The sequence below is a fragment of the Styela clava genome, unplaced genomic scaffold (assembly GCF_964204865.1).
Source record: "Styela clava unplaced genomic scaffold, kaStyClav1.hap1.2 HAP1_SCAFFOLD_42, whole genome shotgun sequence".
Taxonomy (NCBI): Eukaryota; Metazoa; Chordata; class Ascidiacea; order Stolidobranchia; family Styelidae; genus Styela; species Styela clava.
The window spans coordinates 85,353-109,668 of record NW_027556698.1 but is presented as its reverse complement, the minus strand read 5'-3'; the positions used below and the strand labels follow the sequence as shown (position 1 = coordinate 109,668).

General features: G+C 31.1%; 3 non-coding genes across 3 annotated transcripts; all 3 read left to right on the top strand.

Moving 5' to 3' along the window:
* The first annotated feature begins 2,908 nt into the window (after nucleotides 1–2,908).
* Nucleotides 2,909–2,991, top strand: Trnay-gua (transfer RNA tyrosine (anticodon GUA)). The gene has a single exon. It is a non-coding gene; the product is annotated as a tRNA-Tyr (tRNA).
* An 86-nt stretch (nucleotides 2,992–3,077) lies between these two features.
* Nucleotides 3,078–3,148, top strand: Trnag-ucc (transfer RNA glycine (anticodon UCC)). Its single transcript has one exon. It is a non-coding gene; the product is annotated as a tRNA-Gly (tRNA).
* Nucleotides 3,149–3,154: 6 nt separating this feature from the next.
* Trnai-uau (transfer RNA isoleucine (anticodon UAU)) lies at nucleotides 3,155–3,227 on the top strand. The gene has a single exon. It is a non-coding gene; the product is annotated as a tRNA-Ile (tRNA).
* Nucleotides 3,228–24,316: the final 21,089 nt, after the last annotated feature.

Below are 24,316 nucleotides of genomic sequence, written 5' to 3'. Positions count from 1 at the left end.
TTTAACAAAGACTATAATGAAGCCGATGAATCAACAAATAATTACCCATCTTACATGAAAAATAAAGTTTCACGTAGCGCTTTCAATAGATGTCGAAAAAATCTTGTTAACTTAGCAAAAACAAAACTTTCAACTTGAAAAAAAGGCGATAATCCCAAAATATTTATTGGTGTATATGCTGTTCTTGATTGAGAAAAAGAAAACGTTGAAAAAATAAAGACAATTAATAGAATTAGAAAAGAAATAGCTAATCAAAAATTCACGAAAAAAAGAGGATCGTATAAATATAAAGGAGAAGAATAATGAAATATATGACAAAAAAACAAGTAGAAAAATTTAATTCAAAAATGAATCAGAGAAATTTGAAGTTTCATGATTATTTTGAAAAAATCAGTAAGGAAATTACAAAAAAACATCGAAAATGAATATACACAAACACCAGTTGAGATGATAACGACAGTAAAAGAGTTGTGTTCTTCATGAATTTCGAACAACGTAAAGACGAGGATAAATCATTTGACCTTAAGGTTATGGTAAGTTGCGACACTAAAAAACTATGCCGGTTGAATGTTGTTTTCGCTGAATGACGAGAAGACATGCCTGAAAAAAAGTTTGATAAAGAATTTGGATATGATTTTCTACATCAAATGATATTTAAGGACATGCTCAAAAAGTTTGAAAAGGAAATTACAAAACAAGAAAAAAAAAGATAAAAAAAAGATGCAAAAAGGAAACACAATTTATTTTTTTTACCATGTATATTATTGTGAAGAGGCAGTGACAACTAGCTTAAGCGACAATTTCCTTTCCTTTATCTTTTTATTTTCAAAGTCACTGTTTCATTCACCTTAACCGGTCATATTACGGCCGGTTTTATGACGAGGTCTTGGTAAACGTCAAGGCTTCGTCTCTCTGCCAGCAAACAAAAAAAATAAAAAAAAAAGGAACACAGGAGGAAAAAAAACAATGTTCAAACAAGAGTTATTGAATAAAGGGCTCATTATTTCAATCGAAGGAATCATGAGAGCAGGAAAGACGACAAAGTTAAAAAAGCTTATCGCAGAATGAGGTATTGAAGAACCACAAATTTTTCAATTAGAAGGAACAACAAGAGAAACACGTCAAATTAGACCAGTTATCACTTTTCGTGATCATATCGATTTGACAAATAAAATTGAAGATGCCATAGCTAAAGGACACAATGTTCTATTTTTTGATGAATTTCACTTTTATCCATATGAGTTTCTACAACAAATTCCAAACTTACAACGCCGTCGTATTACTCTTGTATTTTGTCTATTGACATTATATAAGACAGATCCACGATATTTTTTTCAAGAATACGTTGGAAGATTTGCTGACGTTCGTTACCAATTAGACGAAGCTCGTTGTTTCGAATGCGATGAAAAAGCATATTCTAATTACATTTTACACAACGACAGTAATAATTTGGTTGGAGACGCTGATAAATATCAAGTATTATGTATTAAACATTATATAGAAAAGACTAAATATAAATAAAACTATGAAAAATAAAAAACAAATAAATCAATTAACATACGAGGAAAGAATGTTTTACTACACACACAAACATAAAGGAATAACAAGTAAACAAGTGTGAGTTAACTACTGAGACTCGAAAGATACCAAATCGGGAATATTAACTACTTTTGAGGAACATTTTTCGGTTTATTGATGATTCTTGAATAGAATGAAGAAAGCAGGAGCCAAATGATACATGAATAAAGAAGGTTGTCCTGTGTTTTACAATATTAAATCACTTAATATATACAATAAATGCTTTGATCCAAAATCAGCATTAGTGAGTGCTTCTATTTTGGCGAAAAAGATTATCGAAACAGGAGAAGAATTTGGATATTTAAAGTTTCTTGAAAAGTTCAAATACGAAATCAGTATATTTAAAAACACAACTATATATCTTCAAGAAAAAGATATAAAAGCTATTTGTCAAAAATTAGAAATCAAGAAACACAATTTGTGAAAACTAAATGAAGAACAAATCGAACTATGTAAAGACATTAAATTTCAAAGTCCTTTTTTTAAAAAACATAGATTAACTAAATGATCGCTATATCGAATAAAAAGAATGCGATTTAGTACAATAGAGGTTGACAACTTATACTTAGACAACAAATATAAAAAAAGTACGAAAACACATACTAAAATTAAAGATATTATCGAAGAATATGTTATCGAGAATGACATTAAAATTAAAAAAGATAAAACAAATCATCTTTTATTGTCTGTTTTTCGTAAATTGTGAATTTGAAACGATTACATTTTTTCGCTCGATGAAACACCTAAAAACATTAAAGATAAAGGTTTTGAGGTTGTTGGTAAACACTATAACATTTATGGAGAGAATAAAATATTCACCAGTAGATGACCAGCATTGCATCGTTTCGCAAGAGTTTATAGGAAACTCGAACCTAAAACAACAATAGAAAAGAAAGAAACATTTTTACAATATTTAAAAAGAAAATTATTTGGAGGAGGAAAAGTGTAGTATAATATATTCGGGGATGTATAGGTTCGATTGGCGTAGTTTCTTTTTTTAACAAATGCAAAAACAACTACAAACAACCTTTCAATGTTGATGAATGAATCCTCATTGGTATCTAATAACACGTTTCAGTTTTCACCGTCATATTAGAGAATATAATAACAAAAAAACCCCTTAATTGTCAGTTGCGGGACAATTTCGTAAATAGCAACTAAGTTTCGTTTGAATGATCATATAAAGCGAAATTAAACAATCATGATCAAATTGCGTCAAGAAGTGGGTGCAAATCCCGCCATCTCCACCATTTGGATCTGTGGTGTAATGGATGACATGCCTCTCTGTCTAAGAGGAGATAGCGAGTTCGATTCTCGTCAGGTCCGCCACGGAGGAGTAGCGAAGTGGTTAAACGCGTCTGACTGTAAATCAGATTCTTTTTAGATACGGGAGTTCGAATCTCTCCTCCTCCACCATTTGCTGGTTTAGCTTAATGTGGCAAAGCACCCGTCTTGTAAACGGACGAGTACAGGTTCGAGGCCTGTAACCAGCACCATTAGCAGATGTAGTTTAATGGTAGAACTTCAGATTTCCAATCTGACTATGGAGGTTCGATTCCTCTCATCTGCTCCATATAGAGCCATAGCTTAGTGGTTATAGCGCTCGCTTTATAAGCGTGAGGTCTTGGGTTCGATCCCCAATGGCTCTACCATCGGAAAGTAGCTTAGATGGAAAAGCACTCGGTTTGGGTCCGAGAGATCATAGGTTCAAGTCCTCTCTTTCCGACCATTTAGCCCACGTAGCTCAATTGATTAGAGTAAGGGTGTTCTAAGCCCTAGGTTGGAGGTTTGAATCCTCCCGTGGGTACCATATAAGGAAAGGAGGAAAAAAAATATGGAAAATAGAATAGATAAAATTAAACGAATGTTTGCTGTTGACGATGAAGTGTCACGTTGCGAATCAAAATTGCGAGCCGATCTCAAATCAAAAAAAGTTGATGTACAACGACTTATGACAGCACATTTGGATATTAATTCGATCCCTAAAGACATTACAAAAAAACAACAGGCGCGTCGAAAAAAAGTGTACAAAAGTATAAATAGCATGATAAAATATTACATAAAGGAATTAAATAAAATAGGAGGTCAAAAATAATGACAAATAGAGAAAATAGATTAGAAAAATTAAGAGAAATATTACGTAGTATGGTAGATAGTAATAACCCAAAAAGAAAACCAATGAGTTTCAGAAAAAAACACGCGGGTCCAATCGCTACGGATGTTTAGGAGGAAAAGAATAATAATGACAAATAAAGAAAATAGAAAATTGTTTTGAGACAAATATAAAAAATTTCAATCACATCAAGATTTGTGAGTATATAGTGATTTAACGGATAGAATAATGTTTGGTCCAAACATTAAAGATGCTAGTATTGAAAAAAGAATATTGGATGTAATATGAGATAATTCAAAAATTGAAGATTTAAATGATAACGATTTTCATAAATTAAAAGAAGAAGTTCTAATCGATATTTCTGAAATGATTAAATGTAATGATAAAATTTTAAATTCACAATTAAAATTTTTAAACAGACAAAAAGATACTTTGAAGTCATTAATATTTTTTAAAAAACAACAATGAGGAGAATATAGATTTTATTTAGAAGAAATAATAACAAATGTAAACAAACAAAATCATTCTTTCAAAGATAAACATGTATATCTTAACTATATAATTAATAATTCGAATAGTGATAATGTTACTTTTCGATATACTATAGGTTTGGATAATAAAAAAAAACATGGTATTTGAGAATTTGATATAACTATTTATCCCGCGAGTGGACAGTTAAACGTAGAACATAATGGTTACAATATGAGAGTTTCTGGACCATATTATAATGTGTTTAAAGAAAAAACAGATATTATTAATCGAATTAATGAAGCAATAACGGCATATATAAGCCATAATAAAATAGGAGGTCAAAAATAATGACAAAAAATAAACAAACAAAAGAAGTTTTAAGCTTCTTACAAAAAAACAGGTTAGACAGTATCGTTTTAGGAGTTGGCGCATTAAGTTTAATTGGTGCCATCACTGGAATTGTGTTACATAGTATCACATTGAGCAAAAGCGTACCCACAAAAGTAACAATCTATGATGAATTAGTAATTAAACGAGACGCAGATTTTGAAGCTCAAAAAACAGCATCTATTACTAAATATGGAATAATTGAAGATGCTACTATAGAAATTACAACCAAGTTAAAATATGAAATTGGAATTGGAAAAAAAACACCCATTACATTTAAAGAATTATTAGCGGAATCAATCAAACAAGATTATAAATTAAATAGTCAATTTTTCATTGAAGCATTAGACGAAAAAATCATACTTATTGAAAAAGCTATTGCTAATAAAACAAAGGAAATTGAAGATAGAGGATGACTAAGAAAATCATATAGAGAAGATTCTGTAGCTTCCGATGAAAGTACCGCTGATGTAATGGAAAAACAAGACTTAACACCTTTAAGAGAAAAAGAAACAGACGCCGAATTTGAATTGAAAGTATTAAAATCAACACTAAAAAAATATGAATCAGCTAAAGAAAAATGAGGATCATATGGGTTAAATTTTCCTAACAATGATATTAAAGAAGACGCAATTAAAGAATTGTCAGAACCATATAAAACATTTGATAAAGCGTTATTGCTTTCAGAAAATGATACACAATACGGATATCACGCAGATCGTGTAGTAAATAATAGCATTGGGCTTGGATTAGCAGGTGTTGCTTTCATCGTTTTAAGCTTAGTTTTAACAAGCACAGCATTTAAATTGTGAAAAAAATTAAGAGGAGGAACAAAAAAATAATGAATAAAATATTTGAACCAAATAATAAAGATATACTCAACAACATTTATGAATGCGATTATTGTACCATTCACTGCCTAGACGAATCATCACATCTATTATTTACACCATGTTTTGAGCATAAATATATTGGTTTAGAACTAATTAATGATGTTTTAAACCTTGGTGCTTTGTGTACTGACGCAGAAGCCATTGCTAAAATATTCAAAATCTCGCTAAAAGAAGCGTATGAAAAAGTAAGAGAGATAAACGCAATTAAAAAAGGATATATCACAAAATAAATGAATCATTGAGACAAATTAGAACATGAAAAATATTTCTACAAGGAGAGAAAAAGTGAAATATATTTTTCCTACAGATTTTTTGATGGGAACGAAAATTCAGAATATAGAATAATCGAAGACACGATAATATATAAAATATATACTAAAAAAATAAATGTTAAAGGTCTCAAAAGTTTATTTAAAAAATATAGCGAGTTGGATATCAAAATAAGAGAAACATATATAGATACTTCACAACATATATTATTAGAAGATATAGAAGAATCAATTAGTTATATTTTACATTGTGAAATGATGAAGCGATTATTGAGTTTTCATATTATCAAACTAGAAGAATTGCAAAATGATAAATAATAAAACGTTAAAAAAATTTTGAAACTTAGAAGACATTTTATTTAAATTGGCACCACACGCTAAAACAATAGTGGTGAGTCCAAAACTTGATGGGGTGGGAGCATTTTATGATGCTTCTACCAATAAGTTAATTGTTTGCCGTTCTTGATCAGAAATAACAACTTTTTCCATAGAAGGAATATTGGAAGTCGGCTGGGGCGAACTTGTTATGAAAAAAGAAAATGGGACACGAAGAGACGTTGTTGGTCTTCTTAATAGGAAGCAAAAAGTGGAACGACATAATTTAATTGATTTCATTAATTATAAAAATGTTGAAAAAACAATAAAAATTGATGAGTTAAATGATTACATCGAACAACAAAAACAAATTGATTATCCTATTGACGGTATTATTATCGAGCGTAAATACGCGTTCAAATTACCAGGACCGACGGCGTGTGCAACAATCAAAAAAATAACTACACAATTTGGAAAAAAAACTGGTAAAATAAGTTATATAGCATGATTAAACCACCCTGTTAAGTTGAATGAAATTTTCGCTAAGAAAGTTAATTTATCAACAAATAAACAAGGATACAAGGTTGGAGACCACATTGTTATTGAACTGAAAGGACAAGCAGTACCAATAGTGATACGAAAGGAGAACATGTAAAAAATGAAAAAAGGAAAATTTATTGTTGTCGAAGGAATTGATTATTCTGGTAAAACAACATATATTAAAAAATTAAAAAAAGAATTAAAAAAAGAAGGATTGAAAGTACTTACAACATGCGAACCAAAAGGTATAAAATTTGGACGCATTATGGCAAATAAAATCTTTTTCAATGATAAACTAGATATTAGTTCACGAACTAAAGCAGTTTTGTTTATTGGAATCGGATGAGAATTATTTATGAAATATATCAAACCACAATTGAAAAAATACGATGTTGTTATTTGTGATCGATACATTTTTAGTACTTATGCTTACCAAGTTTTCGGTGGAGACAAAACAATTAATGAACACGAATTATTAGGATTATATAACGAAACTATTTTAGATGATTATTTCCCTGATGAAATTCATTTTCTCGATTGTCCGACAACTGAAATAATGCGTCGAGCAACGATTAGAAAACCAACAAACAATTACGACGAAAAATGCCTTGATAAAAAGTACGTTAACCTAATACGTTCTGCGTTTCGAAAAACATTCGATTTTTTCAACGCCAAAGGTGGTTACGCCGTTAAACAACAAATAGAAAAAATTACAATTTATAGAAAAACAATTCAAGATAAGGAGCTTTGAGGAGAAATATGAAAAAAAGTAATATAATTAAATGAAAACGAAATGATAATAGGCAATGATTTAATTTCGAAAAAAATGGGACACGATTTGAAACAGGACTTGTGTTTGGAGTGTATGGTGCTATGCAAACGGGTAAAACAACAATTGTTAAAAAATGAGTAGATTCGTTTTTGAAACCAGAAGAAGTGTTGTATGTAGTACCTGAAGAATCATTGCGCGAAACAGATGATTACAGCAAATACAACGTTGTAAAACTAAGTACATCGTTATTAACATACTATGAATATAATAAATATGTAGATGAAAACAAACTTCCGAATAATCGTTCATTATATGAGGTATTCAAAACACAATTTTACGATACGATCAACATAAAATCTAAAAATATAAAAATGGTTGTTTTCGAAGAATTAGGTTATTTTAGTAATCATTTTGACGATATACTGTTGATTTTTGAATATTTACTTTCGTTTGGTGTTTCAGTCACATATATTATGATAAATAGTTTTAGTTGTATCTTTGAAGATGAGATTAGAATTATTGCTTATTTAGAAACAAGAAACCACTATAGTTTCGATTTACCATACATTAAATGTCGATGCGAAAATGGACTTGATGCCGAACATACAGAGGACAGTGGGAAAAAATCTTCTGAGGACAAAACACCTGAGGCATTTACTGGACGAAAAAGATACAAATTATTCTGCTTAGAGTGTATAATAAATAAGAGGTAAAAAAATGTTAGATATAAAAAAAACAATTATGAAAATAGTATTGGGCATCAATTATTTAGCCTTATTATTTACTACAATGTCAATAGTAATATGTACTTTGGCATTTAGCAAAACAGACAATGCTTTTGTCGATCTTTTTAAATATGTAGAAGGACCAGAAACAAATGTACAGACATATTATTTGCTTGGATTTGCAACGGGAGCGTTTGCTTTCTTGGCAACAAATATTTCATTTTTATTTTCGGGATTAAATATCGAAAGAAAGTGAAAAGATTTGAAATCATTTAGCTTGGTACAATCAGGCTTTATATTTACAGTTAGTGGTTTAATACCACTTTACACGGCATGAATAGGATATTGTTTTTCACATGATTTTACATTTCATGGTATAATTATATTATTGCTATTCATCGCACAAATTATTTTAGGATATTATTTTATAGTTAGAACAAATAAAGGAGGACCAAAAAATGGCCAAAAATAACAAAAACATAGGAGAAAAAACAATGAAAACACAAAAAGAAAATGCTATTGATTTAGCACAATTTGAATATGACAGATTACAATTAATGTCAAAAATTGAATCACTTGGAAAAAAATTAAAAGCTGAATTCAAAAAAAACAAAAAAGACAAAGAAGCAAGTATTAAATTTAGAGCACTACATGAAGATATTTTACAAACATCTTTTGATTATTCAAAATTATCAGCAGTTGTAGAACACCACACTAAAAAATACATGGAAGAAAAAGAAAAAGCAGAACAAGCAAAATACAAAGCAAATAATAAAAAATAAGGAGAAAAAAAATGGAAACAAATAAAACACTAATGTTAAAGAAAAATAAAGAAGTATTAGAAGTAATTTCAGCTCAAGATTTGGTCGTTTTAGACGGTTTTATCACAGCAAAAAAAGAAGAAGCGTGTATTAAAGAAAAAGTTAAATTACACAAAGAAGCAATGATTAATTACATGTCACAAAACGAAGTGACTAAAATTATCGGAAAAGATAACTCTTTTTCAGTAACGATGAAACAACCAGTTTCTATGCGAAAAATTAATTATGTTAAGGTAGTTAAGGATATCGAATTAGAATTCGGCATCCCACCAGCTAAGTTGGAAAAAATTATCAACAAACATACAAAAATCACAGAAGCAAAACAAACCATTATGGCCAAAATAAACGTGCCAAAACAATAAGGAGAAAAAAAATGGAAACAAACAACACAACAACAAACACAACAACAAACACAACAACAAACACTGCAAACACTGCAACCCCTGAAACAAAAAAAACTGAAGTACAATACGCACCTGATTTTAAATTGCAAAACACAACAACAACTACGCCAGAATCTGTAAAAGATAATGTGGTAGTTAATGAACCTGCAAAAAAAGAAAGTGGAGTGGAATTTGTCACTGCGGGAGAAAAAAAACGAGCATTCGAAAGAGCACAAATGGTAATCGGATCAGTCATCAAAGCGACGCACGGGATTATTCAAAATAGTAAAAACGCTAAATTGAATGGAGATTCATATATTCGACTACAAATCATCGCATATTCAATCGAAAAGCAAAAATACATCAAAATTTTTATTAGCATTATTAGACAATTTTTCGATGAAAAAGATGTTTTCGATTTTGCTGTAAAACTAATCAAAGAAGACAAAATGAATGGTGTATATCTTAAAGTTAGAGGATTAACTTATCGTCAACCTTTCTTAATGCAAGATATGGAAAAAAAGACACCTTACTTAAATGAAGACGGAACTTTGAGAAAATGAAACAAAATTTCAATGGCACCAAAATTCCAAAACTCATTAGTCTTTTTAGCTGATAAATTCGGTGAATGAAAAGAACGTGATGAAGCAATTGCTCCATTAACTCGAAATAGCTACAACTCAATCGTATATGACAAACCCGAAATCAATTCAAAAAAAATTGAAGTTAAAGGAGACGCTTCGGGTTGAGACGCGAGCTAGACCTCATTCCCAATACACAATCGGAAAAAACAAAAGTGGTCAAAAAGCTATTCAATAATAGTAATTTTAACTACAGTGAACATCGATTATTGGTTCCAGACTGACCACCAAGTTTTTTTCTCAACAATTGCGGGTTGAAAGACGGAAAAGTTGCCTTTATATGTATGTATATAAGGGCAACGCTCCCTATTTTTCACATTGATTCGATTGGACTTTATTTATTTTATAAAGAAAAATGAATCAAATGAGACGATTTTGATTTGTTAGAGTTTTTCACAAAAAAAAGTATTGGACATATCAACTTGATCAAAAACGTTCGAGAAGATTTTCCACAATATTTTAGTACGGACAGAGATAGCAGTTTTGAATATCAAAAAAAAATGGCAGGATTCATTCAAAACAGAAAAGGGTTTTTTTTCGCCAACAAAGGATTATACCGAGTTGCCGACAACGGAATTACCGAATGAGAATTACCTGACATGATATTAAAAAATAAAGAGGAGATGACAGAGGAACACAAAAAACCATGATTTATACCAAATGAGACTTTTTTCGATTATGAACTTTTTACTAAATATTTAAATAACGAAATTGATTTCCGCAATGATAAAGAATACGAATTTGTTGCGGATTTCGCTAAAAAAGACGAAGAATTAACAAAGACATTATTCACAATATTAGCTAAGGTCAATCTCTACAGAGCAAAAATGGGAAGTATAGTAGTAATTAATGGTGGAGGAAACAATGGTAAATCTGAGTTTTTACGATTAATAAAGAAAACAAACGAGGACGGCATTCAAAATGAAGCATCAATCAAAATGCTAGATGCCGGACACAAAATGATATATACAACTCTAATTAACCGAGTTGCTGTTTTATTCGACGAGGAATACAAATTAAATAAAAGCAGAATAGCATTGTTGAAGGATTTTACAGACAAAAATTGCGTTAAATCTTTCGAAGAAAAATACAAAACAAGCTTTTCAAAAGTAATTCCTCCTCAAAATTATATTTTTTCGACTAATGAAGTATATCATATCAATTCTGAAATTAATGGGCGAGAGGCTTTACGAAGACGTTTTTGCTTTATAGAACTAAAAAACAATTTTGGTAAGTACAAGGCAAGACATGATCCAGAGTCGATTATGTACAACAAGAAAAGTTTGACAAAGATTATGACAATCGCATTTTATTATTTTGTGAAATCGAAATGTAAAATATATCAAACAAAAGAAATGAAAGAATTGTACGCAAAAAGAACAAGACCAAAATTAGAACAATTTTTGGACAATTTATTTGAAGAAGTTATCGATATAACCTTGGAAAAAAATGGTAAAATAATATACGAAGAATACAAGTCTTTTTGTAAAGATAATAGATGAGAAAATGAAGGAAAAATTCGTTTTAACAAATTACTTGAGAATACTGATTTTGATACTTACGATGTTGAAAAAGTAAGATTAAAAAGAGAAAATGAATTTTCAGGTAAAATGGTTAACGGGTGATGATTTATAATTAGCAAAAAATATAAGGAAGGAAACATAAAATAATGAAAAAATTAATTATCGATACAGAATTATACAAAGGCAAAAATTTTGAAGAATGGTATTTTATTGTGGGGGAAATGGACGTTGATACGAAAGAAATTACGATTCGAGAGTTTAGTAATCACGATGCAGGTATAAAAAAATACATGCCAAATTGTGACAAAATAATTGGATTCAATTTCTTTCGATATGACGTTTTAATGATAACCTACTTCAACAACGGAAATAACTTAAATGAATACAACGGTTATATTATTAATAATGGTTATAAACAAGTGGCGAAGTTTTACAAGAAAAATAATACTTTTTATTCATGACTTTACGCTTATGAGTGACCACAGATTTACGATTTGGCGGATAACCAATTTGATTTATATAAGTCGATTGGACCGTCATTAAAAAATAAATACTTCAAAGAATTTGGAGAAGATATTTGAAAGGGCGAAAAAGGTGATAAGAGACAATTCGAAGAATGAGATTATTACAAAAACAACAAAGAAAAATGTATTGCGTATTTGAAAAATGACTTGGAAGCTACATACAAATTATACAAAAACCACGACAGACACCCGTATTTAAACATTAAACAATTGATGACAAATCAAAGTTTGTTGGCTGTTCGTAAATTGGATTGAGCTCTTTTCAATAAAAAAATTACATACGTTTTACCATATTTGTTTAAATTCAATCCAGAAACAATTGTGATCGATCCGTATACGATTATGAATTTCGGGATAAGCAAGGACAATCCTGAGTTTTGAAATCACATTAAAGAAAATGATTTTAACCCAATAAACCTACCAGCGCACAACAAGAATTGTCTTAATAACGGAAATAATTACAACGGAGGGGTTCACAATGTCGTTTTTAGAAAGTTTTTTAAGGCTAGCGAAACAGAAGGTAAAATTTATTCGATGGATTTCACAAGTCTTTACCCAAACATTTTGGTACTTGGACAGCAGTCTAAATTGTTTAAATTGTTTACTGAAGCTAGTTTTAACCGATATTGCGAATTAAAACATCAAACAACAGTTCTTAAATACGGAACAAAAGAGGACAAGGTCAAACGTGAAGCGATGAAACTATTGTTGAATTCGACGTTTGGTTTTCTTCCCTATTTTTTCAAAAAGAACTCTTTGAACAACGAGGCTGGATTTGCCACGCAAAACTGAATTTGCAGACAAGGACGAGTTTTAATCTGATTGTTAATAAGCAATATTTTATTGCAGGATCCCGAGGCTGTAATAATCAACATTAATACGGACGGTGTTTTCGTTCAAAGTAAAAAAGATTTGACAGGTGTACCTAAAAAAGTAATGGATAAAAGTGGTTTCGAAGTAACTATTTCAGAACTAGATTGATTTTTAAGTCGAGATGTGAACAACCACTGCTATAAAATTAAGGAAACGAAAAAGATAGTGGCAAAAGGAATATACAAACCATCAAAACAAAGTGCGTTGTTGGTTAATAACAAAAAATTATCATTGTACCCATATGAAGAAAGATTGTCGTGATTGAAATTATTTGAGGAAGATCGAATGAAAGAATTGCCTCACGAATTCGTTGGATTTGCTTTTGAAGAGAGTTATCGAAAAAAGTTATTTGAAGACAATATGGATATGGTTGAAAAAATCAAAAGGCTCGGAATCGAATTAGATAAAATACAATGAACACTATCGTATGTTGGTGAAAATAATAATTCCGAACGTTTTGTTATCAATAGGAAAAAGGAATATGCCGTAGACACACAAAAAATTAGTTTGGTAGATATGGTTAACCCTTTCACTTCTGGAAACAACATACAAAGGTTTCAACAATTTAATTCATTAGCTATTAAACCAGCACAGGAATACGTTGTTTTCGATGACGATGACACTGTACAAAAACATCCTTTGTTGTTAAAATACAAAGATAAAACATTGTCAATAACTTCTAAGTGAGGAAAAGAAAAAGGGAAATACAAATTGGTTTTTAAAAATCCTAGCAAGAAATTATGAAAATTAAAATGAAAAATTGCTTCGAAATATGACATTGAAGTTAAGCCATATAGCTATATGATGATGATAGATAAGAATGATTACTATTATAATAACAACAATGTAAAACCAATAGACATACCAAAAGAAGTAGAGAATATGCTTGAAGAGTGTGCTGTTTATGAAAAAGGGATTAAAACAGAAGGTAGAGTACAGAACTTGGTTCAAATGCTAAAAGATAAGGGATATAGCGTTAGACGTTGCATGACACAGGAAAATATTATAGGGTTTGTACCTAAATGTCACCTTAATAAGATCCATCATGATACAGTCAAACGAACATACAAAGGTTTTTTAATGGTGTTCAAAGAAAGAACAATCATTAAATGCTTTTGTGGAGATACGAAATGTATAGATTATTTCAAACAAGATGTAACATGGGAGGAACAAAATAACAATGAAACATCATATTAATTATAAAAAATATTTATTGAAACACTTGGACGATTCAAGGTTTCAAAAACGAAGTCAATATTTGGAATTCGATGAAAAAAAACACAAATATACATATAACAAAAAGTCAATGAATGGCGTAACCTCAGTATTTGGTTATGCCCAACATTATTACGATAAGACAATGACAATGGATCCTGAATATAAGGATATGATTTTGCGAAAAGCATCAAAGAGAGGAATTGAAATCCATAAGCACATGGAAGAATTGGTAAAAAACGATAAATGTACAATTCTACCTAAGTATATGAAAGTTTGTTTAATAGAACAAAAACTTATGGATCCAGAGGCTTATCTTTGTGGAACTGTTGATGTTATTGGTTACAACACAAAAACACGTAAGTTTTTCGTATTAGACTGAAAAACAAGTAAAAGATCAACAAACAATTTGGAAAGATTCAAATATGGATGTCAATTATGAGCATACGCAAGACTTTTCTCAACTAATTTTTTACCGAAAAAAGCTGGGTTAAAAGTAAATGAAATCGAAAAATATATTGTTTACATCGATAAAAACACAGGAGAAACATCTAATTTGAGTTTAAATAAAGAAATATGAACAATTTAATCGCATGAGATGTTGGGAAGAAATCTGGTTATTACGCTTTAATAGAAGGTAAATACTATTATGATCAGGGTAATTTCTACGACATTCTTGAGAATTATACGCGAATAATTCGAGATATAAACGGTACTACTAACTTGGTTTTCTATGACGACATGTATGGTTATTTGAAGATTATTAAATCTCTTAGTTTCAAAAAAGGAGTTGTATACGAAAGAACACGAATGAACATCCGCGGAGAACTAAAATCATTTTATCACAATGAGACAAAAGTGAGTAAAGAAGTTTTGAACGAAGCTTTGAAACGAGAATTCAAAAAAAAGAAGTCTGTAGAATTTTTCGTTAAAGAACACGGTAAAGGTTTTGAAGTCGAAAAGAACACGAAAAAAAATTCTGTGGAATATCGAATCAAACAAGTCGCCAGAAGCACAATAGTTAAATTTTTTTCTGATGATCTTGCAGAAGCCTATGTTTTATTCGTTTATGCGAAAAAAGACCTAAAAATATAGGTCCAAAAAGGACAACCTAACGTACTTTACTATGGAAAGGTAAAATTAGAGGCCTGTTTTCTCTCTTATTTTTAAGAAGAAGTCACGGGTTTTTCGTTAATCATTTCTTTAGAAACTTCCTCGGTGGGTTGTCCTAATGTTCTTCTGGCAATTTCGTCAGAGAACGCATAACATAGTGCGTCGTATTGGTCGTCACCGCTACCACTACTTTCGTCTTCAACAAAACCTTTTTTATCAGGTCTCAAAACGATAGATTGCATAGAAGCAATTAATTTTTTGTTGTTTTCATTCCGAAACATGTAAAAGCAACGATTTCCTAAAGCTAGCATTCAAGCCATAAGACGTTCGCTTCTTCTAAATCTTTTAGAATTTTTTTTAACACCCGAAAAAGAAAGATAATCAATATTTCTTTTATCAGCTAATGATTGGAGATCTCACACGAGTCGCATATCACTAGTATCGCAATTAACGTAAACAGTTTCGTTTTTGTCTAGTTCAAAAAGATTCATATTATATACAATAAATCCTAAAATACGAGTTGTCAATTCCGGCGTGTGAATTGCTCTTTCGTGATGTTCAATTGTTAAGGTGTCGAGTACCAATATTCGAGATCCTTCAAAATTCGATATCCCGAAAACAACTGCTGTTGGATTACGAGTTTGTCCGAAGTCGATCCCTACACGAATCAAAAAATCATTATATGGAATAAGAGACGGCTCATCACCTTCTCCTCCAACATAGATAATTTTCGATGTGTCGAATGTTTGGTTTTCGGCAATCATTGGCTTTCCATATAATATGGTTGGTGCTTCGAGTTTGTTTTTATGAGCCCGTTCGTACATCTTTTTAATACGATTTGGCGAAACAATATCGTCCTGAACCGTTTTAACAATGCATGTTCAATGATAGAGAGTTCTGTTTTTCTTGTCGAAATAATAATCCTCTCCTTTACTCATCATTACTTTTTCGTTTCACGGCAATACATTTTGAAAGTCTTGAAAATATGCACAACTTGGGTTTCATGGGTTGCTGGCTTTGAAAATCAAAATCTTTGAATTTTTCGATCCTCCGGTAGCGTTGAATACACGGTCAAAATCACGAGCATTAAACTCGTATGCTTCTTCGTAGAAGATTATAATATAGTCCGCATTTGTCCGGGGAAGACCTAATTGTGCTTGGTATGCTGTTTTTTGTCCAGTGATTCCCAAAACGTTTAATTCGAAATTATAACCTTTCATCGAATTATAAGTTATGTTGGTCGTAATACCCATTGCTTTTGAGAATCATTTAGGCATTACTTTATTGATTTGTTCAAACATGTTTCTTTTATTAGTCAAAACTTTACGAATGAAATAAAAGTGAAATGTTTTGTCCAAGTTGTATAGGCTTGCCAACAAACAGAAAGTAATAATATTTCAAGTTTTTCCAGCTTGACGTCCTCCCGCTAAGTTGACTTCGTCGATCGAAAAAGGTTTGTTGTGTTTTATTTGATCTAACAAGTCGTATAAATAAGAATATGTATCTGAAATTCTCAAATTACTTAATGTTAAATTGTTGTCTGGATTATTCTTCTTTGTCGTTTCTTGTGTCATTTATGTCAATAGAACTTTTGTTCTCTCCTACTAAAACAATTTTTGGTTTTGATGATTGAACTTTTGCGTTTAGATCTGCGTAATATTTTTCAAGACGAATCATATCTGATCGTGATGCTGTTACCATTAATTTTTGACGCAAGTATGTTCATTCTGGGCTTTCAGAACAAAAACCCATTCCTAATCATGTTTTATATTCTTTTTTGATTTGCTTTTCTTGTCATCAACGTAATACATATATCATATCTATTTTATATTTATAATATAGGTAATCCATGAAGCATCGACAAGGTGCTCCAGTGTGTACTTTTATTTTTTTAATTTCTGAATTTTCCATTATATTCCGCTATATCTTCCTCGTCGTAATTTTAACATTTTTCTTGTTTTTCTTCTTGGCCGTTTTTTCATGGCATGGTTTCTTCCAATTGATTTTCTTACAGCCTTGTACGATTTGAATTCTTTTGTGCGTCCTAATCCTTTTCATTGATTACGTGTTTGCATGATTGCTATGTCAGGTGGACCTCTTCATAATAAGGTCCCTACTCCTCCAATTGAGCTAGCAACGAAAGGTTGTCCACTTTTTAGAACCCGAACCAACCTTAAATAAGCCTCACACGAAAAATTGGGTCATGTGTATCATTTTCCGGGACGAGCTCTTGGAGCGAAAAAAGTTGCTAACATGAAGGAATCCGGGTTGTAGTGGAGTTTTTTCACTCATGTTGACACAGATGAAGTGTCTATAATACCAGCATATTTTTCGGCAATAATATCGCAAGCATCCTTTTTTTTGTCGTCTGCCTCGGAATCAGGTTTTGATTCTTGTTCACTTGCCTTGCTTTCTTTTTCTGCTTTACTTGTCTTTTTTTCGCTAGAAGTACCTTTACTTGTATTGTCCCCTGATAAATCCAATTCTTCATTAGCTGTTTTACCAAGATTTGTAGGGTCCTCTGCAACACTTTCCAAATATCTAATAAAATCAGCTATGCTTTTGAATCCTTTTTGATAAATCAATCTTGCTATTTCGGGTGTTTGTAACAAAGCTATTAATTCACTGTTTGTTAAATTTCGAATATCATCTAAGATTGGTGTTGTTTCAAATAACAACTCTAGTACGTCCCTTCTTAAATTTCGTAAATGTTGAGTTAAATCGGAATCATTGATAATATCTTTAATGTTTTGGCCTTTCAACATTTCGATTCCATCACTAGCTAAGACGTTATTCAACGTCATTTCATTTAATGTATCTAATTTGTATTGAAAATCACTAGGTGGTATATCACCAATTTCTCTAAGAGCATCATCAAATGCCTTTCTTGTTAATTTATCTTTTTCCTTATCTCGTTCATTACTAGGTGTCAAAAGTGCAGCGGCCGTAATACCTAGAAATACACGAGCAGTCCCTTCAGCTACTTCACCTAACCCTTTAATTGCTCTTGCTCATCTGTAATCTGTTCTATTTGGTTTACTATTTATGAAACGTGCCATTTTACACCTTTAATTTTATGTTGTTTATTGATATTTCGTTAGGTAAAATAGATGAAGTTATGTCGCTTCTTCTTTTTCCTAATCAATAAAGTAATGATCATTTGGAAAAACTCATAGATAGACCTGTTGAAGATTTAGTTAAAACAAAATAAATGTCTTGTCCGAAAGTGTCGTTTTCCTGGTAAACAGTCTTATAATTCTTTCATTGATAAGCACCATCTGAATTTAATTCAACATTACTTATTCAGAAGCTTTTAGATTCACCATCGTTTAAAGTTTGCAGATCAATTGTTACATTTATACGTAATGTTTCAGGATAAGGATCTGTAAAATAAGAAGCCAAGGAGTTTATACCTACTGTAAAAAATATTAAGGTATCTACGGTATATGTTCACTCAAAATCGTATCGAAGCTCAAAAGACAATGTCTTTCATTCGGGTTGTATAGTTGAAGAATAAGGTAACTTAATTTCTCATCTTTTTTTTAATATGTTAGATCAATAAATATAATAACCCGTATGGTAGTAAACATTTGATCCGCTACCACCAGATCAGTTATTCGAAAGTCTATGAAAGTCAGACGCGTTATTTAAAGCATCATAATAAGATGTTGTATAGTCAAAAGTATCCCCTGGTGTTCTATCGTAATTTGAATTTAAATAAGGGACAGTAAATGTACCACTTGAACCAACATGTAGTATTTTTGATGGTGTTGTTTCAATATTGGGGTCGGAAGAAGACGACTTGTTTGGAAAACGAAGAGTAGTTATTGTTTTCAATAATTCTGTTCTATGGTGTAATAACTTTTCTTTTAACGCAGTATTCAAAGGGTCTCCTTTTTGAAGAGTTAAATTAGTAATATTACCGTTAATTTCATTAACTATTGTAAAAAATTTAGTTCTATTGGTATTATATAAATCGAAAAGAGATGGGGAAATTATATCTTTTATTTGTTCTAAAGTAAATGTTTGTGGATCGTCACCTACGGTACTAATAATATGTCCTTTGTTGTAATTATAATTATGAATTGTAATTCAAAATTGATCTGTCGACATAAACATTGCTGATATATATGCACGAGGTGTATTAAAACCAACATTTGTAGATGTGTCAGTTGTTACTTCTCAGTTAAATTGAGGGGTATCATCAATAAAATTTTGTAATCTTGTATCGCCATCTTTACCATTGTACTCTCCTCGAAAATCAATAGTTGTTGAATGACGTTTATCAGGAGCGACATAATCTTTTAAAGTGTCGTAAATAGTAGCAATATCGGTGTTGGATAGGTATTTTTCAACTTTTTCGAATGAGAAATACTTATAAAGAGTAAATGGAGTTTTATTAATAAATATATTATTGTTATCATATAGATCATTAAAACTAGATCATGTTTCTTCAGGGATGTTGAATACTTGAGATAGGAATTGTTTTTGGTGATCTGTAGGGATTTCGTCTAATTTCAACCCTGTTGGGTTAGTGTCAGCATCATAAGGTTCCAAGGTAACGTCAACGTGAGAATCAAATAATGTTTGTGTTTTTAATGATAATATGTTATTTGCTTGGAAAGAAGACAATGTTGTAATCGCGTTATCAATATTAACAGTGGTTTTATCACCGCTTAAAAAGTCAGCATCGATATCTGTAGCAACCAATTTCAATGTTTCTAGTTTATCCGCTGAAAAAGAGTTGTAATTTTCGTCGACGTCTAATTGCAAAATGCTTCTTATATAACCATCAGTATTAAATGATTGAATATTTTCTGATGATTCATATTTGTTTATAAAATCTTGTAATTGATAATTCAATGTTGAAACCAAAGATGAAACGTACGCTTGTTGTATATCTGATATTTTATCAGCAATAATTTCTTTTAATCTTGTTTTATCTGAGTCATCCAAAACAGTATCTCCATCAATCGTATTGCTCAAAATTGTTAAGTCACCTTCAGTGTTGGTAGCTATAATTTGACTAGCAAAATCGTTATATGCTTTAATCTTGGCTGCTTTATCCACTTCACCAGCAGCCTCAGCTCTTTCTTTAGCTATAATGTTATTGTTTTCCTGAAAAGAATTGATTTTTTCGAATAATTGTTCTTTTAACGAGGCATGTAATATGACCGTTGAAGTTATTTCTTTTCTTTTCATTTCTAGAAGAGTAGAAGAATTGTAGTAAAGTTCTATGTATCTTTTGAAGTTTTCGAAAATTATAAAACTATAATGTTCTTCTAAAGTGTCTATTTTATTTAGCAAAATTGTTTTTTGACCATTTCAATAATCAATAGCGTTATCGGGAACATTTTTTTCAATGGCATAAGCGAAAATTTCATTTTTAATCACATTGAAATTAACTTTGAAATGTTTTTTTTCTTCTTCTTTTATTTTTTCTTCGAATATAAGAACATCGTTATCTATAAAACCATATAGTTCCTTAAGTGCGGCCGCATTTGCCGTAGCAGATACCGCTTCAATTGGCGTTAAGTCCAAAGGTTGAAGATTAATCAATGTGTCGAGATAAGCATCCACAGAAGAGTAATTGTCATTTCGTGTATTCAATATAATATTGGTTGTTATCTCTCTAATATTACCTCCGAATAATGCCGAATTCTGTAAATGGAAAAAACCAACAATTTCATCTTCATTATCATAGAATGTCAATCTTATTTGTCTTTTTCCCAACATTTTTATAACTATTCAATCAATTTCAAACTCATAAGGGTCATCTTCGGATTGTGGGAGAGCTAGCAATTTAGCACCTATTTTAAATTTTCCATTCAATAACTCTTTAGTGTCGTGTGTTTCATTTAATTTATCGACCTTTTCTTGTTCAGTGAGTTCTGATAAATTTAATGGTTCTGTTTTAAATTTGTCTGTTAATTTCAATTTATAAATATCGTTAAATTGAGAAGAATCCATAACCGAAGTTATAGGGTTGTCTGATGTCGAAAATAACACCATGGGAATACCATGTAATAATTGATTCGCAACACTTAGATTTGAATGAATCATGGCAAGTGCGTCGGAACTAATTAAAAATGGGAAAGAACGTCGATTTGAATTATACATTTTTCTTTTAATAAACATTTCTTCGTTCGCGTTGGCTGCATAATCATAAATTTTTCGAACAACGTTTCCCAATTGACTACCAATTCACGCTCCAGCAGTGGCAAAGAATTTACCACCTTTACTTTTTTTTGATATGGCCGTCCCAACACCGAAACCTATTAAGGCACCTACTAAAGTGGAACCTTGTTGGATAATATCTCCTCAAAAAGATTTTCAGTTTGTTATTTGAACAACATTCGGTGATAGAAACATTAAATCTGAATTAATAATACTAATGAAATTAAGATAATTACAAATAGATAAATAATCCAATGTTAAATCATTGTTTTTTCCAGAGTTTTCAGCAACATCGCCCACATCATATATTGTTTCTGTTTGATTTTCACCAATATTACGTTCTTTTTTAGACGCATAAATTTCCTTGTTTTCAAATAAAGGTGATACTGATGTTCGTGTTTTACCATTAACAAAAGTAACTCTTTTTTGTAAAACAACATTTGCGAAATCGTTAACATAATTTAATTTTGAATAATCCAAAGAGGATTTATTGTTAACCATAATAGAACCCATATTTTTTCTATCCATACGGGGATCATATTCTACACCCAATTCTTGAAGCAAATCCGCAGCATAATTATTTAACATGAAATAAGCATTTGGAATAATTTCGTGAGATGATTCGTATTGATATGTTAAAGACAAGGGATCAGGTGTTGGTTCCGATAAACTAGAAAACATCAATTTTTTTATATCTGCTGAAATATACAAAGGATCATCTAGTTTTTTTCTTCCGTACACCTCAATACCCATTATACCACTCATGCCGTTAAGTGCTAGTTGCATGGTATCTATTCCAGGTACTATTTTTCATCCAGCACTTCTTCTGTCTGGCGTACCAACAAGTTCGATTTCATTAATTTTTTCCAACGCTTTTGTTTCGGCATCAGATATCATGGTTGCAATTTCGGTTGTTAGTTCTGTTTTTCGTTCGTCAGTAGTGTCTTCAGCATTAAGTTCTGTTTTTTTGTTTTCTAATAATGTGTTGTCTAATTCTCCAAAACCTATTAAATCACCATTTATTAATCATTCTTTATTGTAATATCCGCAAGCATGTTTGGGAACGGTTATTTTGGTTTGCGAAAAAGAACCATCACTTAATATTTTATTTACAACTCTTTCTGCTTTAGAACCCACAACATATGGTAAAAAGAAACTAGATCCTGGATGAGAGAACAAAATTGATTGTCCAAGCATTCGTCCAGCCTCTTCAAGTTTTTCATTAAGCGAAACAAATACTATGGAATGATAAACATACTTTCCTGATTCATTAACATACACTGTAATAGTTTCTATGTCCAAAATATTATTTTCATTAAGTTCTGGACACATGAACATTAAGTTTGCAAAATTTTTCTTTATAATATTATGTTCGAAATCTCATATTATGTTTAATCTGTCGTTTTCATCTTCTTTAAAGACTGCTTCAATCCGAGAGTCTATTTTTTTTTCTACGAACCCCAATTTACTTGTTCGATAATTTTGTGTAAATGTGGGAGCAGAAACAATCTTACCAACGAAAAAAATACCTGGAGTGATATTGCGTTTTCCAACAAGATCTTTACCCTCCAAGTTATCTTTTGTTATTTCAGAGGCTGGGATTTCGGATATTGTACCATCATTTTCCACATGGTGCAAAGTAACATCTGCTTCTCACCCCAAAGGTTTAATAATAACTGATTTTCTTCCAGTATAAATATATCTTTTATTGACAGAATTGAATGTTAATTTATCATCAACTCCAGTATGCCCGGAAGAAACAACCATTGGGAAAAAATAAATATCTTTGGTTGTATCGATAACAGGATAGGCTGTTCCGTTTTTATATGTTTTGAATATTATATTTGATCTTTGTTTCATAATATGTTATTTAGTTTCGATGAACTTCTTTTCTTCGACGAACACCACCTTTCTTTCCTCCTTCATTTGATGATTTAGCTATTCTTTGTTTAGTATCTAACGGTTCAATGACTTCTCGTTTAGAATCGTTTCTAGGACGTCCAGCACCTTTCGGTTGTTGTTCAACTACTGAGCCATTTTCACCGCTTCTTTGTTTAGACAAAGGACCTTCTTCTTCTCCCGTTGTCATTTCTCGAAACTCTCTGTTGGCTTCTCAGTCGAGTTTTCTTTTTTCGTTAATAGCATCCAATTTTTCTTGTGCTCTGTGGATAGGCATGTTGAAAATTTTAGCAATAGCATCAACATCACTAATTCAATTGTAATTAGATAATTGTTGCATTATTGAAACTAAAACTTCGTCAATAATTACTGAATTACTATCATGGAGTTCGAATGTAAATTGCGGGTCTTGAAAACCGGCAGCTTGAAACATCAAATCCAAGAAAATATTCAAGTTTTGATCCAAGGCTGTTTTTTTCTTTTGAATTGTCGAACCTTGGTTTGAATAATTATAACGAGCTTCTGTAGCAGTACTTGTATCTTTTTGACTAGGTCAACTGAATCCCATCAAACTTCAAATTAAGCTTAATGTTGAATCAATACTTTCGTCGAATTCCTTTCAGTTTTTTTGTGGTTGGAAAGATTCCAAAACCGGAGCTGAATCTGACGCGGCGTTCCCACCTGTGTTTACTATAATATGGTTTTTTAATTCCCCGTTGGCTTCCAAATCTTTCTTGATTTGATCATGAGCTTTATTCTTGTCCAAATTAATACTAATAATTGTTTTACATGTTTTAAGTTCTTTTTTATAAAAATCCATTTTATCACAATAAAGGTCAATTAAACCTTTAGCAAGTAATCATGGAGGTTTAGGATTAGCATGTCAGAGCGAAAAATCAACAAATGGGATGATATAATCGCCATGATTGTCTTTGAACGGGTTTTCTTTGGATTCTCATGCTTCGTTTTTTCCAAGGGCCTCTTGGAGTTCTCCAACTTGTCTGACCTGTATGGCTCGAACGTAAGATGTTCCGTCTTTGTTTTTACCAATTTTTGTATTGTGGCTACCAGCTTGTAACATGTC